General features: G+C 36.9%; 1 long non-coding RNA gene across 1 annotated transcript in view; it reads right to left on the bottom strand.

The window, feature by feature from the left end:
- LOC102431292 overlaps positions 1 to 10282 on the bottom strand; it is a 14298-nt gene extending 4016 nt beyond the window's left edge. The window contains exons 1-2 of the long non-coding RNA XR_330395.2: positions 10113 to 10282; positions 9167 to 9226 (exon numbers count right to left, since the gene is read on the bottom strand). This is a non-coding gene — a long non-coding RNA (uncharacterized LOC102431292). The remainder of the gene's footprint in view (positions 1 to 9166; positions 9227 to 10112) is intronic.
- Between the last annotated feature and the right edge of the window lie 14438 nt (positions 10283 to 24720).

Here is a 24720-nt window from a genome sequence, read left to right as displayed (position 1 = left end):
TGGGCCGGCCAGACCCCACCTGTGCGAAATTTTTGCACTGGGCCTCTAGTTTGATAGAATTAGGAACTGGACACGTTAGAGGCCTCTTTTCCTTGTCTGTATGTAAAATTTTGATTTTTCTAAATTTTCACATACAAAAATTTCTGTAAATTTCATCAGTACCTAAAATATGTGTTTTGCAGAGGTCCATAGGCTTAACTCAAAACTGCTTTAGTTCTATGACACTTTGGTATTATGATAGATGTAGCAAATCATCTCTCCCTTTAAAACCAAGTAATATAGCTAATTGTGAATTTAAAATTTTTACTTTTTCTTTTAGCTCTTAAAACTCTAAGCCATTCCAGAGTCTACTTCTGTTTCCTTAATGTCTGTTGAGGTGATGTGATAAAAACAAAATATAATGTCTCTCATATATCATGATGTTCATACATATTATCCTTAGTTACAAACTTAGTCTTCAAACTCCTACATAGTCTACTGAGCTGTATGCCTTATAGTTTCCCAAACATTCGCAATTTATTTCATAGATGGCAAAAAATATCCCTTATTATCTAATAACCTTCTGTGTATCCTAGGTATGATAAATATAGAGGGCTGCATTTCCTTCTCAGGAATGGCCATTGAAATCAAATTTTCAAAGGTTTTTCCCAAGCCTATGTCTTTTTTTTTTCTTCAGAAAACTAATATTAGAACATATAGTTTTTTGATATAAGATGGTTCTATAACCACAAAATTAGAAGTACATGAAGGAAAGTAGTCTGCTTCCTTTATGTGTGTTCCATATGATCTTGGAGTACTCACTCAACAGCTTTGCTCATAGAGCTGCAGTGAGACCAGATGAATAAAGAGCTCTTTTAGAGTAAAATGCTCATCTATTTATATTTCTAAGACTCTAGATTATTATTTTACAGATTACATGGGCATTAATGTAAAGGCTATTCACAGGGTATTTGAAGGGGATGAGATAAGATATTATTTTATCTAGGAAAACATCTAGGGAAAAGCCTTAAAAAGGGAAAACAGTAGCATAACAAGGAGATCCTATCCCCTTAAACAGTGTCACAGGACAGTTGCACCAGATCGCCCACCGCCTGGTAACTTCTTAGCATAAGCAAAAGACAAATTTAAAGTTACTAGCTATAGTGAGATTCTCTCATATTTCTTTGCCTTTACCATATTTTGCTTGTATAGAAAGATTTTATTGCCATTGAAGAACTTTATTTTGAGAATAATCTGTTCCCTGAGTAGGCTAGTCAATTTTTTTGTCTTTTAGTTTGTACTTGTTTATTTTGTTCGCATTTAAATGATCTTTAAAAACTTCAAATACAGTCCGGCTGTGATAGCTAAGTGGATTGGGCATCATCCCATGGACCAAGAGATCCCAGGTTCGATTCCCAGTCAGGGCACAAGCCCAGGTTGCAGGCTCAATCCCAGTAGGGGATGTGCAGGAGGCAGCCAGTCAATGAATCTCTCTCGTCATTGATGTTTCTATCTCTCTCCCCCTCCCCATTCCTCTCTGAAATCAATATATATGTATATAAAAGAACAGAAAAGAACCTACTACCTATGTTTAAAAAAAATAAACCTTCAAATATATTTTAAGTTTTAAAATCTTAAAATATAGAATTGCCCAAAACAGAGTCCACTCTCTTTTTTTTAATCCCTGAGTTTTGACTTCTTCAAGTCACGGCCAACATTATATTAGAATTCTGTGTTTACAAATCCGTCCCCGCTGGACTCTGGCTCCTAGAAGGCTTAACACAATGCCTCTCACAGGGTAAATGCTCCCGGAGTGTTTATTGAGCTGAACTGTTGAACCAAATAGTAACAAAGATGGTGGATTTTGACTGAGCATTAGAATGCCCCAGAGAAACGCATGGCTTCTTTACATTTTTGGTGGGTAGCACCACCCCAAAGGAATGCTGCCAGTAAACAACTGTAACAAGCCAATAGAGCTGGCTTTCTTGGGCATTTCACATTGCTTGCAATAAGCTGAATAGCAATATAGGGTAGAGAAGTGGCAGGGTAACCTCAATATACACCTGTGTGAAAGAAGTTGTGCTGTTCCTCATTGCTCCTAAAGTTTCTCAGTGAAATGGAGTTTATGAGAGATGGGAGAAGGGCCCTCCACTTCCTGTTAGTGAAATTCCATAGCACTAGATAGATAGATAGATATAGATATATAGATATATAGATATATAGATATATAGATATATAGATATATGGATATATGGATATATAGATATAGAGATATAGATATAGATATAGATATAGCACCAAAGGAAACATAGAAGTAAAAACAGTGTCCCTATATCCCATTGATTACGCTTATGCATCTGAATCTGAAGAACGAATATGTGCTCTTGTACCCAATGCAAAAAAAAAGCATATTTATTAAAGACTAGAGGCCCGATACATGAATTCGTGCATGGGTGGGGTCTAGCCAGCCCGCCTCAATGGGGGCCAATCGAGCAGGCTGGGGGGGGGGGCGCAAGAGGTTGGCTGGCCGGCCCCACCCCTAATTGGTGGGGTGGGGGTTGGCCCCCGCAGTACGCATCATAGCATCTGGTCCTTCTGGTCATTCTGGTCATTCCATCATTCTGGTTGCTTGCGTTTGATAGATAGATAGATAGATAGATAGATAGATAGAAAGAATATCAATATTTTAGTAGTGACTGGCTCAATTCCTGATTACATGTTAGTGTATATTGTGTCTCAGCCATCTGTAGAACTTTCTGTGAAAATGCGCAGGAAATATAGATTATTGAATAATATCAGATATTATTACATTGTGGTGGTTTGTGTTTAGGTCAACAGGAGCCACTTAATAAGTTTGGCAAGTCAGGGTGTCTTGGATTCTTCATTTTTAAATTGTTGATCACTACCATTGATCACCATGATATACATTTCATGTTCAGTATATACTGTTGGTTTTGTATATTTTAGCAACAAGATAAAATAATTTTCACCATACTTCATGGTACATGAGAATTTAAAAATAATTTTGTTTTCAAATAATGCAATATTTCCTCATTCTCTAAACCCATTAGAAAAAGCATCTCAGACCATTGTTAGGTTTCTAACATGGTGGAAGAAGATCAGGAGTCATGTGGATTATGAGGAAGGCTGAAGAAATTCAGATTCAATTAAAATACTCATGGATTCTCTACCATGCAAAAGGCATAATACTAGGTGCTGAAGGATGATAAAGGTGAATGATTGACAATGGCCCCTTTGTGTTTACAAGTTTTTAGATATGGACGTTGGAGGCAAGGATGGTGGAAATGGAGGGAAACAAAACAAGAAGTGCTTTGCTAAAGTGGAAGTCAAAGCCTGATGTTAGGGATTCTGGGGTGAGTGAATGTGAGAAACTAGAGGCTTTGGGTATGAACTACTTTTAAAAAGTTGGTTGATGAAAAGAAGGGGAGGGATAAGTGATTAGTGGCGAAGAGGAACTTCTTTGCTTGTTTTGTTTTAGGAAAAAGCAAATCTGAGCGGATTTTCCAGCAGATGAAAATGAATCCATCTAAAAAGAGAAGATATGGATAGACTCAAGTCCTAGAAAGGGTAGAAGTGGATCAGATAATACTATTCAAGAATTAGTCTTAGCTAAAAGGCAAGGCACTTACTCTCTAAGCATAGAGAGTTAAAGAATAGAAAGGGGTAAAGATGCAGAGATATTTTTACTTGAAGGGAGAGGAGTGCAAAGCCATTTGCTGAGGGTAAAGAATATGGAGTAGGGATTGGACCAGGACTTGGGAAAAATGGAGAGTGGAAGTAGAGGGAGGCACTATAGAAATAGAATAGAATCACGAAAAGAAGAATAACTGCTAAATAGTAATTAATATACTGCGTGAACCAGCTCAATCCACTAAACAAATATTAAACATTAAATGGAGAATTCATGGAGGAATAAAATGGTAAAAGCTCCTAATCCAACTTCATTTTCAGGCTCAGCCGTCATCGCTTTCTCTTGGTCTAATGTGAGCCATAGCCTTTAGTCCATGGAAAGTCACATATGATTTCTTGCTGAGTTGCCCTGAATCTTGGCTTACCTATGATCCCTGTTGACACCAAGACCCAGTCCTGAAAAGATTCCACATTCACAGAAGCACATTAAGAGTAAGCATTTCAGTCCCCCCAAATACCTGAAGTATAATTTATAAGACAACTTTCCCCTCCTCAAAATCCCCACAACTCCCCGGAGCCTCTTGCTGTCCTAGCCCAGAACTCTCCCAAACGTACCATTCTGCCCTGTCTCTCCTGATACTCAGCAGTACCGAGTAGGAAGTGCTTCTCTGCTCTCTGTCCTCTGTATTTTATCTGAGTGACCGCTGTCCTTTTGAACTGCCATCTCATTCTCCTCACGCTCCCCAAACTGTACCACAAAAGGCTACGACACTTGTCTGCGGGTGGCAGAGCCCTCCTAGGAAGGAACTGAACCAGTGAAGTCAGAACCTCTTGAGCACACAGTAGGGATACTAATAAGCAAGGAACACTCATCATTGAGAACTGTTGTCTGGTTACACTGCAGCTTCATGGTCTTGCCTATGAGCTCAAATAGGAGTCATAGCTCTGAACCTACCTTTCCTCTTACCTTCTATGTTTGAAACTCTGCCCTAAACTTTGGCCTCGCGGGATTATTCATCCTTCCCCGAACCCAGCCCTGTGTCTTCCACCTGGAATGCCTTTCCCACCCTCTCCAGCCGCCCGCATTTCACTAATCCTTCAAACTCTTCTCAACATGGCTTCCTAGGTGTCCCAAGTTAGCCTCAACATCTCCCTGTCTTGCAGTTTAATTGACCAATAACTCTATTATATTATAGCTGTTGCTACCACTTGCCTTGCATGATATTACTTACATGTGCTGGCTTCTCTAACAGACTGTGAGCTCCCAGAGGGCAGAGGTTGTGTCTTAATTAATTTTATATTTCTTACAGATTTCAACGCATATTAGACATTCAATAAGTGTTCGTGAAATTGAACACCCCCCCCCAAAAAAATGTGGTTGTGGTCCAGCACCAAATTATATATATCTGAACTTGTCATATCCTAAAAACCTTCAGAGAACCTTAAGATAGTAGCAGTCTCTTGTTCTATGGTGTTTATAACATGTCACAGAGTGACAACGTCCCTTTCTCCTCCTTCCCTGATATCTGGAGGTTTTCCTCCCTTAGACAACAGAAATACTGAAGGTAGAAAACACTGGACCAGATAAATCCAAGATAAATGTTTACTTCCTTCAATATAGCTTATGAGTACAAAGGCAAATGCTGGACAGCACACTGACACTACAAAGATAAATTACAGAGACAGGAACTTTAGAAAAGGGAAAAGGGGCCCTCAACAAGGACATGCTCAAGTGTGTATGTTACAACTCAGGGAAGAGAAAATGGCAGAAAAACCAAATCCACCCAAGAGTTTATTTCCCTTTGACTACTGAAATACGCTTATGCTTCGTTGTCAACAACCTATGATCACCCACATGAAATGAAAATGTTCATGTTTATATGGTACTTTTCATCCAGAGAATCCAAAGATACTTTATAAATTATAAATATGAATGTTCCTGACGCCATGTCCCTGATATTCTCCATATACAAAATCCAATTCCTGGTGGCCAAAAACTCCCCTACCCACACCACACCACTGAATATTTAAACATTTTTATCAAATCACATTTTTTTTGTCTTTAAAATATCCTCTATTTCGAAAAGTCTACAATTCACACTATTTGTCTTCTAACCAATGCTGCATCTCTCCTACCCACACCCTTCCCCCACTAACATGGAAAGTGAATTCAATTAGATTTAAGACAAAGAGTAATTGCATTGGAAAATAGAAAAAATATCTCATCCAAGAGTGATTAAGCTCTTTACCTTATAGAGGGAGTTTAACTCTTTCAGCAAAAGAGGATCCAATGTAATAAATTAATACAGAGATTTGCTAAATCAAAGTATAGTATCTTGCTTGAATCTAAATCCCCAGTCGTCAGTGAGCTCTGCTTCAAGAGAATAATGTATTTATTTTAAGGTCTGTAAGAAATATAAAGGCTAAGTCAATAAAGGGTTTTAATTTATTCTTACTTAGAAAGTAAGTATCTTAAAGTCTGAAACTTAGACTAAACTCTTAGATTGTGGAAAGTGGATCTAACCACCTACTTTCCTAGAATTATTTTGTGCTTTTGGAATCTGGATTTTGATAACCCCTTCCATATACTCAATCAGAATTGGTCCAAGCAGAGTCTGAGGCATTCAGGCTACCAAAACTGCTTTGCCAACCGATTCTTACTAGTTGCTTGTCGGTGCTCATCCTGGAACTTTGCAGAAAGATAATAGAGCAGCGTAATGGGACAGGTTCTTTAGAGGACGTCCTAGAACTTGAGATGACCAATTAGGTAGGGATGACTGACATACAGGACTTGCATTCGCAATACCCCATTTTTGAGATGGGGAGGATTGTCAACTGCAGAGGAAACTTAAAAGGTAAATATGGGAATAACTAGACAATCTGGAGTAAAAAGACAGGTCAGGTGTATATTTGGCTGCAGTCAGCCCTATGGAGTGGCTGCTCAAGGTTGCAGTATAGCAAACAGAAGAAGAGATCTTTCTGGGGCAGGAAATGAATTCAGGTGCCTTGAACTAAGAAATCTCCCTTCTTGGGCTTTCCCCACCTGTATTATTCAGGCATTTCATACATATCAATGTGGATTGATTTAAGAAAGACTGCAAAAATTTCTGCATCTGGCCCTGTTTGAATACCTTAGTTAAACTGTCTTAGTAATGGTGAAGTTCTATAGGTCCAATCCATATGTTTCTGTTTGTCCTCTTTAAGAACCTATAAAATAGGTACTATACCTTTTTTTAGGTCACATTTAGAAAAACTCTAGCAGCACAAGGCTTGGACTAGGTTTTGAGCTGAGTTTCTCGTGGTGGCATGTATTTTTCTCTAAAGCAGCTATGTTTTTGAAAGTTGATGAGACCCTACTTGTATTTCCTTGATGTTCTAATAGGGTGGTGGGCCTGATTTTAAAAGTTAGAGCAAGGGAATAAAAGTTGAATACTTGTCTTTAAAGTTTTGTTCTACCTGTCTCACCATAAGACCTTGTTTTGCCCCACTCCTAACTAGGGACAATAATATCTGTAATTATGTATGAAGTAATGCATATTGTTCTTGGAGAGCTGCTGGTGAAGGACACTGTGTAATTCATCCCAATGTTAATATATCTATGTTTTAACCCATATCTTAAGAACTCTGTTGTACATCGGACAGTTTCATTTATGACGTGTCCTTCGTTTGTTACACTCAACAAACTTGCCATGATAAATACTTTAAAATAGTTATACACATTAACCAGGGGTTAGAGAGACTGATGTATCTATTTGGAGTGGGATGAAGAATAAAACACAGCCTCCATCTATTTGAGTCATGGAATCGAATAAGTCCAGGAGTTCTTAAGTGAAATGTTTTTAGTCAACAACAGGGTGGGTCGCATCAAAAGAAACATCTGTAATGAAGTAATACAAGGATTATTTTTAAATCTGGAAATGAGTGAGTTAAGAAAGTTAATAACTCTTGTACCTCCTGAGACAGAGGGTGGTCCTTTCAGGTTTGATGGAGGTAGTTTTCAGGACAATCTAACAGAGAGTTTACAGTTCAATTTCCACTAGCAGGACTTCAGAAAAGGCAAAAAGAAAAATGGCTTGAGTTTCTGAAGCTTCTGTGCTTTTTTAAAAAAATAATTAAAGCTGCCCAGCTGGTGTGGCTCAGTGGTTGAGCATCGACCTATGAACCAGGTCACAGTTCGATTCCTGATCAGGGTTGTGGGCTCCATCCCCAGTGTGGGGCGTGCAGGAGGCAGCCAATCAATGATTCTCTCTCATCATTGATGTTTCTATCTCTCTCTCTTTCTCCCTTTCTCTTTGAAATCAATAAAAATAGATTTTAAAAATAATAATTAAAGCTGATAAAAATGCAAACGATTGCTTACATTCTGAATATTTTATGATAGTAGTGTATTTTTTCTCCCCCAAATCTAAGAATATATCATTTTTTCCAAAGACTAGAATGGAGAGAACACCAGCTAACCAAGATACAAGGAATGTGTGGCAGTGTGTACTGACTGCTGATGTAAGTCTTTCTTCACAGCAGGATTTGGACAGAAACTCACCACTTAATCGAATAGTTCAAACGCCACTGGGTAGGAAATTTTAGTTAGAGTAGAATACTAGTAAACTTAAAGTATACAAACTTATATGTATTCTGGCAACATACACAGTATTTTCAAATATCAAACAAATTTTAAAGAAATCTTTTGTGCTCTATGCCAATTGTGGGTATTGGGACTTTGAAGTATTCCTTTTATACTGTAGCTGTTGTGTGTGTGTTTTCTTTTAAAACAACAACAATAATCTTGCTTTATTTTCCTTTTTATTTTTGAGCTGTTTGCAACCCCCTTTTGAATAGCAAGAAACAATGCAATTAATTTTCTCCAGCGCAATCATGCATAGATTTAATAAGCATCCGAAGGTAGGATCCATCTGCAAAGTATGCGTTGCATGTTAAATTACTTCTCTTCTGTGGATTTTTTTTCTTTCCAAACCTTAATTAATTGAAGAAAAAAATGTTTATTAAAGTGGGAACAGGCTGGGCTCTGGCTCTCCGCCTCTGGTTCAAAAGTTCATACAATTCCCTGAAGGCTCATCTGAATGTGTGTGTCTCCCTCTCACAATCTTTCTTTCTCTGTCTCTATTGTAGGGATGAATGCCTAGAAAAGGTGTATTATTTTGTTCCCAGGATCAATTTTAATAACCTGAACTTGAGTAAACTAACTTTTGTGTGTGTATAGATTTGCATACATTATGTGTTTATATAAATAGCACATATACACAGACACACAAATGTGTTACCCATTTTCCTGTTTCTTAAAATAAAAAAATTGATATATTTTCAGTGGCATCTCTAAACAGGATGTAGGTGGAGAGCAGGAAGTATAATTCTACAGGTGGATCTCAGACAGGAAATTAGAGGAATCATGTATGAACATAAGCTATGTCTTTATGGATAAATTTAGACCAGAAGAAAAATATTAAATCAATCCCAAGTAGAAAAATGTCTACCCATAACCAGAGAAATGGAAAAAAATAAGTAAGAGGATGTGACTCACTCCTGTGAGGTGCTTTGGAGACAGAAGATATTGCCTGACCTGAAGTGAGCTTTATGTGAGCTAGGTGAGAAACAGCACATTTATTGTAAAATGAAAATATTATCTGGAAGATGAACTCAGAATTTTTTCAATGCTTTTTTGTTTTTTTTACTTTAAAGTAAGATTTGTTTTCTCCTTTAACACGAGGGAGGATTGCACAGTCACTTCTAGATTTAGGAGTAGGTGAGACTAGAAAGCAGTGGTGAACTTGACTGTGATCTCACCTGGTTGAAGTCTACTTCCCTTTGCCCAGTCGCTCCTTGTGCAGCACAGTATTCATGTAGGAGCTTAGTGGAGGGTTTTTCTACAGGTTGTTTCATTTTCTCTTTGGACTCTTATACAGGGTACCTCAAGCCACTGGTCTGTTAGTCATTTTAATTTGTTTTTAAATAGACATTTAAATAGGGAAAGCAAAGCAATATGGAAAGCTGTTTTAGTTTGGCACAGATGCAGCCTAGTCACGTTGGCCCTTTCATTATGCATATGTCTACCATCCTATACTCTTGCTGAGTGTCACATGAGCCATGCGGACATTCCTAGAAGAAATTTTGATGAATCAGCATTCCATATTTTTCTCTCAAAGGTCTTGTTGCCACTGCACATTGACATGCACACATCTGGGCCACATTTGCAAACTTGTAAAATAGATTACATGGAGGGGATGCTGAAATATGATCACTAAGTAACAGGTATAAGTGTTGTCTTGGAAACTTGAAGATCGTCATCTACCATGTAGGGCATCTACTTATGCGTATACCATTTCCCAATCTCCCCCTACCCAAAATTCTGTGACTTTTGGGAAAATCTCACCGTTGCTTTCTAAACAGATTTCAGTGTAGACTTCTGTGAAAAATCCTGGATTGAATATCTGTGGGTTTCACAAATGACATGCATGTAAATAACATACCTGTGAAAGGAGGGTGTGTGGGCCCTTGCTCCTATATGCTTATGTCTCTGTTGTCGTAGATTGGCGTCCTTGGTGAGCTATTCAGTGACATTTCAGAACCATTTCCCTCTGCAGAAAACCCGCAGTTGTGTTTCTTTAGCTGACACTGTGGCACTTGGCACTTGAAATTGCTAGTTAGAAAAAAAAATTGTTGAGGCCGGTGGCTGTAATCAGCGTTGTTGCTGTCTGTTTCCTCAGACTAATAGCAGAGCGATCCGAGTCTGAGAGTTCAAACAGAGGTTATCTTTCCCAGGTAGCATCTCGTCCAACGAGAATTTGATTTTTTTCTATAGGACTTTACTCCATTAGATTAATGAAATTTCAATGAGAGCCTGGCGCCCCCTGAAGCTTTGTTAAGAAAACAAATGGTGATTCTGTAGGTGTGACAGCTTGCTTGGAGAGTTACGAGAAGGTGAATACATCCCCACAATCCAGGCAGCCTGGAACACATTGATCTCTATTTAAAGCACCAATCGGATTTTTGTTAATTATAAATGATTGATCTGCAGTTTTTCCCTCTCTCTCCTCTTATATGTGAGGGTGCCCCTCCTTTCCCCACTTCTAACTTCTTTGCATGCTGAGTGCAGAGCTTTTTGTTTAAAGGGACAATCATAGGGAGCAAATTATAGCAGGACCCAGAAGCAATGCTATTGTGAATGTCATTGTCACAGCATTCACGGTGCACCCAATTGAGGTGAGCCCTGAAGTAGATTTCAGACCGACTCTATGTTCCCTCTTTATTTGGCTCATTCCTAAAATAAAGAATTATTTTAATGAAAATAAAGCCATTAGAATCATTAGAATAGTGTATAGACACTACCATTATTATGTTTTAAAACCTGAATTGTGAGTCCTCTAAACCAAATCCCCAATATTAACTCTGAACCACAGTGCATACCTTGTACGCACCAGGACATGATGTGTGACCAACCAACCCCGTATGTGACGACAGGGTGAGTGAAGGAAATATCTCTGACCTTAAATCTCAATTTATAGGCATTTAGGTGATTAATCCACCTTTTATCATCTTCGTGGAGTGTTTTTTTTAATAATGTTTAGAAGCAATACTGTACTCAAAAACTGACACGTATATTATTCCTGATAATTGCTCTCCACCTAGTTCCGAAGAGCACAGAAACACGTCCCCCGCTTTTTTGTGAAACTATCTTTAGTCAACATATCTGAGCATTAAATGCTTACTTATTGAATACAAAAGCACATAGTTGCTTCTTTGTTATTTATAACATTACAATACATAGAGAATATAATTTACACAGCTCTTAGGAAACATATTTGTAAAAAATTACAGTTTCAGGTGTACAGGGCTTAGTGGATTGCATTGAAAACTACATTGATGTCACACCTCTAACTCAAATGTAGCTTTTATGAATGTTCATTTCTTAAGTTTGAGCCCTTAATTAAGTTTTCCGACATACCTTTTCAGGTTGGAATCCTGAATTTGCCCGCGTGTTGTTGTTTTTTTTCATTGTCTATATAATCCATGAGAAGCACAAGACACTTTTTCTAGGCCAAGAATCTTAAAGTAGTTTATAGTTTGCAGTGACGTTCTTCTGCAAAATCTTTTAGATCTGAAGCAGTATTGCCTCATTTCTTTAAAAATCCTGAAACTTGTTCAACTTCCTTAAGAGTTGCTGTATCACTAATTATATATTATAAACTCTCACTAACATAGGAGCAATTCTACCTTTAAAACAGCAGTATAAAGTGGGCGAGAACCTCAGATATAACAGACCATAATCTCTCCACACCCCAAATTCTGTAATTTTTGGAAGAAGCTCACTATTGCTTTCTAAACAGTATTATGGACTTTATAATACTCACCCAAATATGAAGTTCTGACAGAACTTAGCCATGAGATCATTATTTAATGATCCTGTAAGTACCCTCAGGAAAAAATAGACTTAAAGTGTCATTTTTGCCATGTGCTGTTTGTTCTCAGCATTTTAAAATATTTTTCTTCTCTTTATAACTAATTATTTTTATTATAATATTTTTAAATTAGCAAAAGTTATTAAGGCAATTTATAAATACTTGTAACTATGACTTTTGAAATCAGATTTTGCATTAGCCAAAAAAAAAAGCAATATGACTTTTTTACAAATACTAACATTTGGGCAGTTGTTGATGTCAATGTCTAAATAATAAGTGACCAATGGCAACTTTAAGAAATGGGTGATCATGGTAAATTCACCAAGTTGTTTTTATAACATGTTTCCAAAGGGCTGATTTGTAACTGTTTTTATTTTATTCCTGTTGGTTGTTGTGGGTTTTTTAAAAATAGGCTAACTAATGATTTTCATTAGTGTGTCTGTAATTTATGTGATCTTAGTAGGTTCTACCAAGGTTAAATAATTTAAGGAAATAAACCCTTATCTGATATAAGATAGCTAATGAAGTATATTAGATACTTGCCCTATTGCTATATGAAATGGATCTCCAAAGCTAACAACAGCTTTCTGCGGGAACACAAATCTCTATATAAATATCCAAATGGAGCAAGATGTTGCAAATTTTTAAAGATATGCCATAAAAATAGATTAACGCTAGCTTGCAGTCCTGTTCAACTGAATTACAAAGGGATATCATGGGATTGCCAGTGACACTCCCATAAATAAAAAATCAATTCTTAATGATGAGGCAGACTTGTTTTAGCGCATTACCCAGGTTAAATGGGAGCACACAAAGACATCAACTCCTATAAGACTAGTGGAATCATTGTATATTAATATGATTTAGGGAGCTACACACCTCGATGGAATAATTGTTATTATATCTATAGAGCCAGATGGCACTAGGTGTAAACAGCCATGGAGCACCTCGAACACAAGTGTGGCAGGTGATCGTTAAGGTGTTCTTGCATCCTGCTCACTCATCTTATCATTGGAATCTGCATTACTGTTTGCAAACTGCAAAATGGTTTAATTGCTAGTACGCAAATTTTTCAGAACGGTTCTATTGTTCCATAGGAATATACGATACAGAGTGTCCTTCGCCGGAGAATAGATGAGGTAGAATAAATGAGAATTGATGAGGCAGCTACCTGGATTTGTGTGGTTAGTGCTGTATTTTTTACAAGAAAGAGACAGGGGAGTCATTTTTTTTGTTCTAGCATCAGTGGCAACAACAAAAAAAATGGTGTTTTCTGAAATTTTAAAAAATGAATTCACAAATTTTCAGTGAAGTAAGCTCTGGTAATTACTGTTATCAAAATAACCCTATAAAGAAGACCAAAAGTTACAAAATTGTGTGCTCCCAAAGTAAGAGAAACCCAAGTTCTGAGAAGTATATTTAATTTCTTGGAAAATATCTTCCCTTTTTTTTTTTTGAAGACTTAAATTGATTTCTGCTAATTCTACCCAATTGGAGAAAACTCATTCATTTATTCAACAGATGTTCATTGGGCACCTACTATGGGCCAAGTACTGTTCTAGGCACTGGGGATACATCCATGTAAAAACTCCGCCCTCATGGAGTTTACATTCCTGGGAAGGGGCAACACGTGATGTATGATATAAGAAGATAGGGGAGAGGGTGGGCTAAGATAGAGTGTGCAAGTGTAGGATTTGCTTTTTCCCTTAAAACATAAAAGAGGCAATGTAGGAATAATAAAAGAGGCTGCAAAAGTTCTTGTTTATCAACTTCATTGATCATATGAAATTTCTAGTGAGTTAACTGATAAGGTATCTGTTGTTTCATCTTCAACTCAGTGGCCAGTGTTAGAATGAGTTCGTGTAAGCTTAGGTTTTCTTGGCTTAAATTAAATGTAAAAGTGTTACATAAATTTTTTATGATTTGGTTGCTTTCCTTTGATAATGGCTTTGGCCAGGTAGCTCAGTTGGTTAGAACATCGTCCCGATATGCCAAGGTTGTGGGTTCAATCTATAGTCAGGGTACATACAAGAAGCAACCAATAAATGCATAAATAAGTGGAACAAAAAAATCAATATTTCTCTCTCTCCCAGTTTCTTTTTCAAATCAATCAATAAAAAACATTTTAAGCATACTATCTTTAATTATAACTGATTCTTAAATTTTCCCTTGCTCTACCTTATATAATCCATGTTTTCTGGGTTATAAATATCAAGGACATAAAACTAACCTCGTATTGGGTTATTTATCAGAGTATATTTAGTGGTTTTAGATTTCCAAACACATAAAACAGATTTTCCAAATGTCTAAAATATAGGAAGTTCCTCAAAATTTTGGGATCTCATAAAATAATCCTTTTGTCCCCTAATATCAAAAGTATCTCAATCCAGAGATTATATTCCTCACCCTACTCCATGGTGCCATTGACTAATTAACTCCTGAATTTTAAACTAATGTTCAGTTCTTCACCAGAAGTAGTTTATCATATAACTCAGCTACTCGTTGGATGAAACGCAGTACACGCTGTGAAATATTCCTTTAGTTTTGGTGAAAAGGTAAAATTCATTTTGTAACATGAATTTTAAATTCTTAAATATTAAGAATAAAAAATGTATATGCTTATTGCTGCATTTAAAAATTACTGAAAGGATGTGTTCCAAAGTGCTAATGGTTCAGTTCTTCACCAGAAGTAGTTTATCATATAACTCAGCTACTCGTTGGATGAAACGCAGTACACGCTGTGAAATATTCCTTTAGTTTTGGTGAAAAGGTAAAATTCATTTTGTAACATGAATTTTAAATTCTTAAATATTAAGAATAAAAAATGTATATGCTTATTGCTGCATTTAAAAATTACTGAAAGGATGTGTTCCAAAGTGCTAATGGCTACAGGTTATAACATAATATTAGGGATAGTATTTACTCTTTCTTTGCACTCTTCTTTATTTTAAATTTTTTTGACAATGAGCTTATATTTTTTGTAATGAAGAAAACTCTCTCAATATTATATTTAGAGACTAAAAATTGTTTTTTTTACTTAACACAAACCTCACAGCTGGCAAGTGTATGCAGGTCAGTTCTGCAAACAGAAAGTTGTAGATATCAGCAAGCATCAAGATTTAGACAATACCATGAAATTATGAATCTAAGCTATCTCTATTCATTGTACTTGAAAAGTGCTGTGCAGAATTTGATCAAATCATCACATTTTTCGTGGCACTTTTGTTTTATTCCCAAGAATTTTTTTAAGTAGTAAGCTGCTCTATTTCTATAGCAACATGCTAGATATACTAAATTTCATGAGGAAACATGTTTTTAATTTCAAGCCTTTGAATATGGTCTTTCTCATAAGAATGAGATTTTATGAATGTATAAGAAAAAAAGAAGCTTGGAAACTTTATTTCTTTTAACAGTCAACAATATTTAGCCTATCAGAATGCTTGAATGGATAAACATCCCTACTGTTTTAATTTTGAATATAGATTGTTTCGTGCTGATGGGAACTATTGTTAATTTTAATAAAATTAACTTTATATTGTTATTTCACCGCTTTATAATAATTTTACATGGCACCCCGGGGATGCCTCTGTTTTACATTATCAGGTGTCACATTTGCCATTTGGTGGGTATAGCTGCGTTCAGCTTCACTTCTCTATTCAATTGCCTGAAGCCATACTATTCACGTTACATTACAAGTAGCTGTATTGCTACACGCTGCACAAGTTTATATACTTTTATTTTATATGTATATATCATTTTTGCATTTTCTTAAAATCACTGTTTTGTGCTATTTACCTGCATTCCTGTTACTTGCCTTTAGGTAGACATAGTTATAACAAGTTAGCTAAGATACCTTGGCCATCTGCATCAAGTACTAACATATATTTTCAATCTAGTAGTCAGTCATGATTTTGATACAACCTTAGAGAGTGCTTCATGTTTTTGATAAGAGTTATAATTTGATAAGCCCTTTAAAAATAACTTTTTAAGTGAAGTTATTGCTTAAGGGGAAATTATTGATGACTTTCATAACTCACTGTATGTCGGACAGATCACTGAGAGATAATCAATCAAAACACGTCTTCATTAAATGCTACCACTTGGCGTATACTCTCCCAGGAATTCGTAGAAATCAAACAGACTAGCAAATAATCTGTAAGAGAATTGAGTATTTGTCAAATTAAAGACCACTGTTACTAAATACACAGTAATTAAAGATTTACCAAGTTCCTCCTGAGTCAGTTCATGTTTTTACTTTTTACATTTTTTTAAATATAAGTTTATGGCTTAGCTTTAAAGTTTAAGTTTTCTCTACTTTGAATTGTTCTATTATATGCTTTTATCATGCTGGTAGTAAGGTGTGGAGTGTGTTAAAACATTTTGGTTGTGTCAAATATTTATTGTGGACAGTTCAGAATATGCATTGTAAGGTAGACTTTCTTTTCCACTTGAGTTTGTATATATATGTTGATATACAAGCTGGTCTCTTGTCTGAGATCCTATATGCAGCTGGCTGGTATTTGATTGATAGGCTAATGATTCCTATAATCAGAGGCGCATTTACCCAACTGATAACTGATTTAAAAAATAGAATAATCAATTTAGCTCCGCTTTAGTAGTTGGTAGACAGAACTGCATATACTGAGTACTGAGATATTTCTATGAAAGTGTGCTGTATATTGGTATTTTTGTTTTTTAGAAAATATTTCATTTTTTCTTCTCATACCAAAAATTTCTGTGGCTCATAGGAACTGTGTCTGCTTTGAATTACACCATTATTCCATATTATTAGTAGTAATCATATATCACTTTCTTTCACACTTTCAATTTTTATATTTTGTGTATTCTCTTTTAGTTAGAATCTTCAAATAAATTATTATTGTTGTACTTTTGTTTCTACACAATAAATGCAACTACCCTCTCATTTTCTTAAAGTGTAAGTTGCTTATTGAATATCTATTTTTCATTTTCTTTTATTATTGTGAAATTTGTAGGTTTGGGGAACGTTGTTGACTATAGGCAGTGAAAGTGTGGAGCCAGGTAGTATGAGCCACTCCTGTGTTGTAGTTGTGACACTGGTATGACTTCCAAAGTGACTTTGATGAAATAATTAAAATTATCTAGCAAATTAAGATGAGCGTTATGAAGAGAAATTATAAAAAAGGGGGTAGGGCAATTATTAAACTGATTTCAAGCCCCAAAGAACGCTTGCTCTTGAAGAAGAAGTGTGTGTTCATTATGGGGATGTTGTAGATATTGGCTTTAGATAGTGTGTGCCTTTTGAATGCTTATGTGGCTATCCATTCAGTAAGTCCTAGTTGGCTGTTTGCCTCTGGGCTGAATTCATAGACTTTATCTTTGTTTTTCTAGTTCAAATATTTAGAGCTCCTACATGTGCCATTTGAAAAGTAGTACTTATGCCATTGCAATGGCAATATTACAGAGAACATACTTGTAAAAATTTAGCAGGATGTGGAGAGAATTTGGGGGTAAAAATTGTTTGCATAACCCCCCCATTCTGAGCCAGAATTGGAGGCAAATGACCCACAATGTGTACCAAAATTCAATGACTATGAATATATTTCTGAATTTTTACAGGGAAACTTATTTGAAAAAGATTTTACAAAGTCTCTGAATGTGGGTAATTTGAATAATGTTTATAAATATTTTACCTGCCTTGAATACATGATTAGTTTTGTCCAATAACAATTTCAGAGTAGCTAATGTGGCAATATAAATATGAATATTTAGGGAGGCATTTTCTCTTTATATAGTAAATATGTGATTAGTAATGATTTCTTTTACAGAAGGCTTTTTATGGCACATTGCTTTATAAAGGAAACAAAGTTAAGTCTGAAGAATTACATAATGAAATCTGGGAGTAGGTAGTTTAAGTATAATTATAAAAGTGAAAATGTATAATTTATACTTTCATAACACCTTTCATTGAAGGTTATGAAAATAAGTCTTGTGATGTATCCCAGGCTTTAAATTTCTTACATGCCTCCCTATATAATTGAAACAACTTCCCTACAATGGTCTAACAATAGTCCTACACTCAAAAATATCTAAAATTTAGCATCGTGCAACAAATTCTCTCCATAAAATGAGAGATTTTTCTTATTGTTTGTTTATATATTCCCTTCTTCCACTGAGCATTTGAAGTAGCCTCCCCCACCTATTAAGAGACTTTTAGCCGAAACCGGTTTGGCTCAGTGGATGGAGCGTCGGCCTGCGGACTGGGGGGTCCTGGGTTCGATTCCGGTCAAGGGCATGTACCTGGGTTGCGGGCACATCCCCAGTGGGGGATGTGCAGGAGGCGGCTGATCGATGTTTCTCTCTCATCGATGTTTCTGACTCTCTATCTCTCTCCCTTCCTCTCTGTAAAAAATCAATAAAATATATTTTAAAAAAAAAGAGACTTTTATCCAAACTAAGTAACTACAATCAAAAGTTAAAATTGCAAACATTTGTTGAGAGTGCTGTGTTAGGCATTGTACTCTCTGCTTTCCATATAATACCTCATTTTAACTCTCATACTAATTCTATAATCTAGATAGTATTCTCCCCATTTCACAGATGAGGAAACTAAGAATCAGAAAGGTTAAGTAACTTTTCCAAAACTCAGCTGTGGCCCAGCAAGAATGTTAACTTACATCTCATTCCAAAAGCAGATGTCTGAGAAAATGAGGAACAGAATAAGGAACGATGTTCTGAACTCCTGTGTTCTGTTCTCACCATACAGTTGCTCTTAATGGCTCTTATGATTTCTGGTGGAGAAAACGATGAACAATAAAATTATAGAACTAGTGTAAGGCCAAAGGATCAAAAAGGGCTCATGGGAAATACTGGCCTACGGGCTCCCTTTTTCTCTCTAGACCCAGCATGACCAGCAAAAGGAGTTGGTATTCTGTGAAGAAGTATAGGTGTTTAATGTAGTCCCATTTATTGGTTTTTGCTTTATTGCTTGTGCTTTTAGTGTCATATCCCCCAAAAAATGTTGCCAAGTTCAACATTAAGGAGATTTCCCCCTGTTTTCTTCTAGGAGTTTTATGGTTTCAGGTCATATGTTTAAATCTTTCATTCATTTAGACTTTATCTGAAAACCATATATCTGATAAGGGGTTAATAGCCAAAATATATAAAGAACTCATACTACTCAATAACAACAACTACAAACTATCCAATTTAAAAATGGGCAAAGGAATTGAATAGACATTTTTCCATAGAAGACATACAAAAATGGCCAACAGGTACATGAGAAAATGCACATCACTAATCATCAGGGAAATGCAAGTCAAAACCACAGTGAGGCCCCGGCTGGTGTTCTCAGTGGTTAGAACACCAGCCCACAGACTGGAGAGTTGTGGGTTCAATCCCCAGTCAAGGGCACATGCCTGGGTTGTGGGTTTGCTCCCCACCCCCAGTTGGGGCATGTGTAGGAGGCAACCAGTCAATGTGGCCCTCTCACATCGATATTTCTCTCTCTTCCCCTCCCTACCTCCTTTCACTCTCTCTGAAGAAGCAATGAAAAAAATATCCTCAGATAAGAATTAACAACAATGGAAAAAACACAATGAGCTATCACCTCACTCTTGTTAGAATGGCTATCATAAAAAAGACAAGAGATAAAGTGCTGGCAAGGATGTGGAGAAAAGGGAACCCTGGTGCACTGTTACTGGGAATTTAAATTGGTGTAGGCACTATGGGAAACGGTATAGAGGTTCCGCAAAACATTTAAAAATAGAACTACCATAGGATTCAGCGATCCCCCTTCTGGACATATATCCAAAGGAAATGAAAACATTATCTTGAAGATATAGCTGCACTCATGTTTATTACAGCATTATTCACAATAGCCAAGATATGGAAATAACCTAGGTGTTCACAATGGATAAATGGATAAAAGATTTTACATGCACACACAGAGGAATATTACTCAGCCATGTGAAAGAAGGAAAACCTGCCATTTGAGACAACATGAATGAAATTTGAGGGATTTATGCTAAGTGAAATATGCCAGATTAAGACAAATGCTTATACATATAATAACTTATATGTACTAAAATGTCCAATTCATAGAAACAGAGTAGAATGGTGGTTACCAGGAGCTGTGGAATAGAAGACATGGAGAGATGTTAGTCAAAGGCTACAAACTTCCAGTTAGAAGATGACTAGGTTCTGGGGATCTAATGCACAGCATTGTGATGGTAGTTAACAGTACCGTATCATGTACTTGAAAATTGCTAATAAAGTAGAACTTATGTTCTCACAACAAGGGAGAAATGGAAATTATGTGATGTGATGGGGGTGTTAGCAAAAGCTACAGAGGTAATCATTTTGCAATATATGCGTATCAAATCAACACATTGTATACCTTAAGTTTACACAACTTAAGTGTCGATTATATATCAATACATCTGGAAGAGAAAAAGGACAGTTGTAGAAATGTCTTCTGATCCTCTCCTAAAATCAACTCTTCCATTTTATTCACTGCTCATTCAGAAATAGCTCAAATATTTTATTTATTCATTTATTTATTTATTGTTAATCTTCACCTGAGGATATTTTTCCCATTGATTTTTAGAGAGAGTAGAAGGGAGGGGGAAAGAAGGAGAGAGAAAGAGAGAGAACAACATCGATATAAGAGACACACTGATTGGTTGCCTCTCGCACATGCCATGACCAGGGCTGGGGATCAAACCTGCAACCCAGGTGCGTGCCTTTGACCAGAAATCGAACTTATGACCCTCCAGTGCACAGGCCAACACTCTAACCACTGAGCCATGCCAGGCGGGATGGAAATAGCTCAAATATTTTGCTGTTTCTTTCCTCATCTATAATAACACCCTGACCATTGAGAAAATGCCCCAAAGAATATTTAGAGATGGCTGTGAAGATTTGGAGAACTTACAGAGTGAAAATACCAAAGGCATTTTGAAAAATGGCCTTCTCTCTTTGTCAGGAGAGGCCTCAGGCTTGCTGTGAGAGAACTCTCCATTTAATTGCTTTGTAGGCTAATCCATACCTTCCTGTCTTTCGATATGACTGCCATAAATCTCAAGCAACTAAGAATTTCACTGTGTACTGCCTGGCATCTGATGCTGAAAACTTCAGATCTGGTAACCTGATCAGAGTTTAATGACTACTGTGGGAGAACTCTGTTAAATTGTGAACAAAACCCAAATGCTTTCAGTCTTGTCGTGTGTGTCTGTGCCAGATTCTTTGGCAGCCCATGAAAGCCAGGTTTGCCCAGACGTGGCTAAAGTTTAATTTTCTGTAAGATTTCTAAGCTTCTAGGACTGCTAAAATATGTCCTCTAGTGTAAGGTAGAATAAAATTATCACAGAATATTTGAATCCCTCAGTTACTTATAGAAAAGGGACAGATCAAATATAAGTGTATTTTCCCCCACAGTGTGCCAGTTGTGTTTTTCAGAAGCTATTTCTGAACATGGTGATAGAGCACATCTGAACATAGAAGTCACCTATGTCCTCACATCTAAGCCTCCTTTACAGATCGCCACCTTCAGAACTGGCAGAGCCCGCCATAGGCTCCCCTGCCTCTGAGTACACTGAAAGGAATGCCATTTCATAAATAACCTATGCTAAGGCGGCAAACAATTTTTCTGCATGTTCTGACAGCTACGCATGAGTGGCCTGTTTCAATGTTTCAAACTCACCATAAAATTTCCATTTGATATAGAATGTCTTGAAAGAAACTGATCTTTACAAATTACTACTTACCTTTATTAGCAGTTCTATTTGTAACCCACTTTTTAAAAAACATTATAAAAGGATCTCCTCAGTAAAAATTGTAACAACAATAAATGTTTGTCATAAATAGTGTGTAGGGTTGGCCTATCAACAGGTCGGTAGCTCCCCCTAGGTCTAGGAGAAGGGACCATGTGGGGTTTGACTAAGTAGAAACAGGAACCAGAAGAAGAGGTAAAGGAAGATTTCAGGATGTGAAACGGAGGAAGCAGCTGGTTTTCCTGTGAACTGAGTTTAAGAGAAGCAAACAATTTCAAGGTTACATCCAAAGCATTCGGCCTAAGAGGGCTAGGCAGGGAATGGCATCAACGCAGAATGAGTAGTCAGGGCGCTGAGAGAATGACAGGTGAGAGTCGACATGCATCGAGAGTTTCTGTGGGACAGGAGGGAAGTGGAGTCTAGTCTCAGAGAAGCAGGCTGGCTGGGGTCCCCCTTCGGCCCTAGCTGGAGCCACGCCCATGGGGAAGTACCTAGGTCCGTGGAACCCAGACAGGAGGGCCAGTTAGGCAAACGGAGAGCACATTGTTCTCCTGACACCTAAGTGACTACCCCGCCCTGCGGGAAATGATGGGGAGCAGCAGCTTGTAACCAGCCCGTACTTGTAACTGTGGACGAGTGTTCAAGAGCCAATGAGACTCCACCCCTGCCTGCCCCCACATCTCCGTTAGGGTGAAATATCATCGGCCAGCCAGTCAGCAAACACTCCGTCTCCTCTGTGTGGTTCTTATTGGCCCAAGCCTGTTGCATCTGTGGATGGCAGAGGTTAAGATAAGCATCTTTAGTCAAGCTCGATTTGAAAGGGTTAAATAACGCACAGAGCACGAGGGAGTTGCACTGTGAGTTGAGCCCAAGCAATCTGACTCCAGAGCTAATCTTGCTTTAACCACTCTGTTATGCTGCCTTAGTCGCCTGCTCTTAATTTTTTTTTTAATATATTTTATTGATTTTTTTTTTTTACAGAGAGGAGGGAGAAGGATAGAGACTTAGAAACATCGATCAGCTGCCTCCTGCACACACCCTACTGGGGATGTGCCCTCAACCAAGGTACATGCCCTTGGCCGGAATCGAACCTGGAACCCTTCAGTCCGCAGGGCGATGCTCTATCCACTGAGCCAAACCGGTTAGGGCAGCCTGCTCTTAAATTTAAGATACAATTTTAAACACATCTTCCCTTAGGAACCTTTCTCCAGTTCTCTGTCGTATTCCACCCTAATCACAACTTTCCCCTGTATTCTCTCAGCAGTTATGTATTTTTGTCTAAAGACTCTAAACTTTTTATTCTTCGCTGTTGTTAATGCTGCTTTGAGTTATTCTCAAGTTGCTTAAGATAGGTAATTATTTTGATGACCTTGACAACATAGCGAGCTCCCACCTGGCTTCGGCGGTGTTTCTTGACCTAGTTCACCTATTTGCTGGAGCTACAAATAGGAGAAGCATGCCAACCCTGCTGGCCCTTAAGGGTCTACTCATTATTGTTAGAGAATCCAGGAAAGATTACCCCAGCAAGGTCCTCAGACCAAGAATCCCACACATTTGATGACTTGAATAACTTATTACATTTCATAATTAGCAGTGGAATTCTGGGTGGCAAGGGAAGCGCATTTGCTCCTGAACATCCTGCCGGGAACTCAGAACAGGAGTCTCTTGACATTGTAATTATCTATATTTTAGAAACAGCCAATGTGTCGAGGCCAGAACTTTATTGGTATTTCGGTGTTTGAATAATTATTAGATCATATTATGTCCCTAAAATAGGAGCTTGACTCTCCCAAACATCTTGTTAACTAAAAATTTCATTAGTTTATGGCTGTTTCAGAGATCTTAAAGTACTTGCTCTTTTTTGGCCAAATTAAGAAAATAATTACAAGGGATTACAAAATTGCTAAGGGTGGATGGTGGTTTATAGTTATTGTTCCCTCAAATGAGTGGATTTGCATTCAGCAAAGGAGCACAAAAATTGAGCAGTTTTTCTTACAGAAAAATAAAAGCAGTTTATGGGTATGGGTGGTTACACTGTGGTTTTGTAATATGCTGGTATTGGGGGGAGCTGATGAAGGATTTAAAGGAACTCTGTAATATTTTAGCCACTTTTTTTAAATCAAAAATTATTCCAAAGTTAAAAAGGTTTTTTTTAAAAAAGAAAGACATCATTTGAGTGGAGGTGAGGAGTGAAGGAGATAGAAGAGACAGGATTGGCCAAGAGATGATAATTATTGAAGTTGGGTGATAGGTACAGGAGGTTTATTATACTATTTTCTCTATACTTGTACATGTTTGAAATTTTTAATAATAATTTTAATCTAATAAATAAGAAAATATAAGAAGAGGATTATATACAGTTTGACCAGGGAATAAAAAACATAAGAATTTTCTAAATGATAGTTGTTAGCGGAAACAAAGTTTACTTTGGATTCTTATCCTTTGGTGCACAAAGAATAAAGTATATGCTTCTGTAATTTTTTAAATTCTAGAATATATATTTTTCATTGTACTTGGCTATTATTCTTCAGGTTATTTTATTATTACAGTGCTAAAATATATTCCTACACTAAACTAGAAATCTTTTGAAAGTTGTCTTACCTACCCATAGACTAGGAATATTTATTTTATAAGTTTGGCTTTTATTATTGTTTTTCTAAACAATATGAATGTAAAGTTACATCATTGGCAGACATTTTCCCATTGTTTTAACAATAAATGTATGCTGTTCCAAAGATAATAAATTATACTGGGTCAACACTGATGGGTAAGAAATTTTAAGTACCATGTTAGAACTTAAACCATGGACCACTAAATGGTGGCCAGAATGTTGATTTCTTATTTTCTATGTCCTCCCTTTAAAGATATCTGAATTAGAGGGTTTCCTTATAAATAAATTTCTTTAATTAGTTTGGGTATACAAAGGG

The sequence above is a fragment of the Myotis lucifugus genome, unplaced genomic scaffold (assembly GCF_000147115.1).
Source record: "Myotis lucifugus unplaced genomic scaffold, Myoluc2.0 scaffold_254, whole genome shotgun sequence".
NCBI lineage: Eukaryota > Metazoa > Chordata > Mammalia > Chiroptera > Vespertilionidae > Myotis > Myotis lucifugus.
Note: the sequence above shows the minus strand (reverse complement) of the source record. Positions and strands in the feature narration are given on the sequence as shown.